Below are 2140 nucleotides of genomic sequence, written 5' to 3' on the forward strand. Positions count from 1 at the left end.
ATTTATCAGGTTTTATTTTTATTTTTATTATATAATTATCTATCTGTTCCCAAAATATAACAACTAGGCTAAATCTATTTTTAATTTATATGTTTCACAAAAGGAAAAGCAGATGTAGAAATTAATTTTTTCCAATCAAGAAAATAACTTTACTCAACAGTTATAATTTGGAGGGATAAAGTTAGACAGTTTTTTCTTTGTTTCTTTTTGCAAATATTTTGTACTATATAATTCTATTCTACTTTAATTCTATTATATAGAACAGAACATATTTCACTGAACATAGAATTTCTGAGATACCATATTTTAGACTGTGCTGTAACAGTTATAATAGATAGAAGTTTTTAAGGATGAGTTAACTTCATTGAATACATGGCTGCTATTTCATTCAGAATAAAATAGTCAATAAAAAATACTGGCTAGGGGCTGAATCCAGAGTCAATCAAATATAAAGCAGACCAATTAAAATCAGTGAAAAGATAGTTATGACTAATTTTAAATTGTAATAGTTTCAGTGACTACTCTGATTATATCTGAACTCAAATTATCATCTTCTCTGTTAAGCATGTAAAATGAATAGATAATAATAGTAGTAGTAGTAGTAGTAGTAGTAGTAGTAGTAGTAGTAGTAGTAGTAGTAAAGTTGGAAGGGACCTTGGAAGTCATCTAGTCCACCCCCCTGCTCAGGCAGGAAACCCTACACCATTTCAAACAAATGGCTGTCCAGTCTCTTCTTAAAAACTTCCAGTGTTGGAGCACTCACTGTTTCTGGAGGCAGGTTGTTCCACTGGTTAATTGTTCTAACTGTCCGGAAGTTTCTCCTTAGTTCTAGGTTGCTTCTCTCCTTGATTAATTTCCATCCATTGCTTCTTGTACTGCCTTCGGGCACTTTGGAGAATAGCTTGACTCCCTCTTCTTTGTGGCAGCCCCTGAGATATTGGAACACTGCTATCATGTCCCCCCTCGTCCTCCTCTTCATTAAACTAAACATACCCAATTCCAGCAGCCGTTCCTTATATATTTCTAAAAGGCCTAATAGTTAGGAGGCATCTCAATTTCAGGATAGTCAATGATTTTTTTTTTGTGAAGGGGGCTGTACAACCTGTCCTGAAATAGTCAGTGTTGCAACCCTTCTCAAGTGGTTTTCCATGGATCCAACCATTTAGACAACTTTCATCCTCTGTCCAGTATTTTTGGAGCAGTGTATTGAGAGCATGGTTGGTGGGTCAATCATCAGTAACTGAGTTTAAACATTTTTGGGATGTACATACTGTATGTCCATCATCTAAATTTTTCTTTTTGAAGGAAATGAAATAAAATATTACTGTATATAAATAAGAAAACAAAAAACTCAAAGGGCAGACTCGATGCAGCACTAGGTCTGTTTCTGCCATCAGTTTTCTGTTTCTATCTTTTTATCCCATACTCATAGGGTTGCTCTTGAAAACCACCTGGAATTTATAAAATGGTCCAGAATGCAAAGGCATGCACAGTGTTGAGTTTCCATCTGTTCTTCCATAGAACATCACTGCCATGCAGGCTCCACAGAATCCCAGGTTCTTTCCAGGTGCAATTAAATTCACCTTTCAAACCCTCCATGAGACAGAACCAGGGTATCTGCAGGGCTTCCTCTGCTTGAGGATATCTGCTTGTCCCGCCAGAGCAGATATAATTTGTATGCAAATGATGTGTTTCCTAAAAGATTCCCACTTTATGGATCATCAGAAGCCTGCCTTTTCTGCTGCAGTTCTTGCCCTATTGGACTTACTCTCCCTTGAAATTGAATAGGCCCCCATCCTCTTAATCCTCTGGAGACTTGCTACTTCTCCCAACCATTTGGGATAGGGTAAAGTCACTGCAGGATAAGAATCTGGTGGATTACCTCAGAGAAGGGAGTTTGCAGCACCAGATAGTTCTTCTTTTAATTTTATGCTGCTGTTATGTGGCTTTTCTCGTGGCCAACGGGCTCACCACGAGAGGGTCCGGGCATCCCCGCGCCGGACGGAGTGAGAACAAAGACACAGAGTCAAATTCTCCTCGGGGTGAGTGAGCCCCGAGCTAGCTCGAGACAAACCTTTTATTGAGGTTTGTTAGGGGTGGGTTTCAAAAGTATCAGAAGGCAAGCATATGATCCTGATTT

The sequence above is a fragment of the Protobothrops mucrosquamatus genome, unplaced genomic scaffold (genome assembly GCF_001527695.2).
Source record: "Protobothrops mucrosquamatus isolate PMUCROS unplaced genomic scaffold, P.Mucros_1.0 scaffold6361, whole genome shotgun sequence".
In the NCBI taxonomy this organism is placed as follows: Eukaryota; Metazoa; Chordata; class Lepidosauria; order Squamata; family Viperidae; genus Protobothrops; species Protobothrops mucrosquamatus.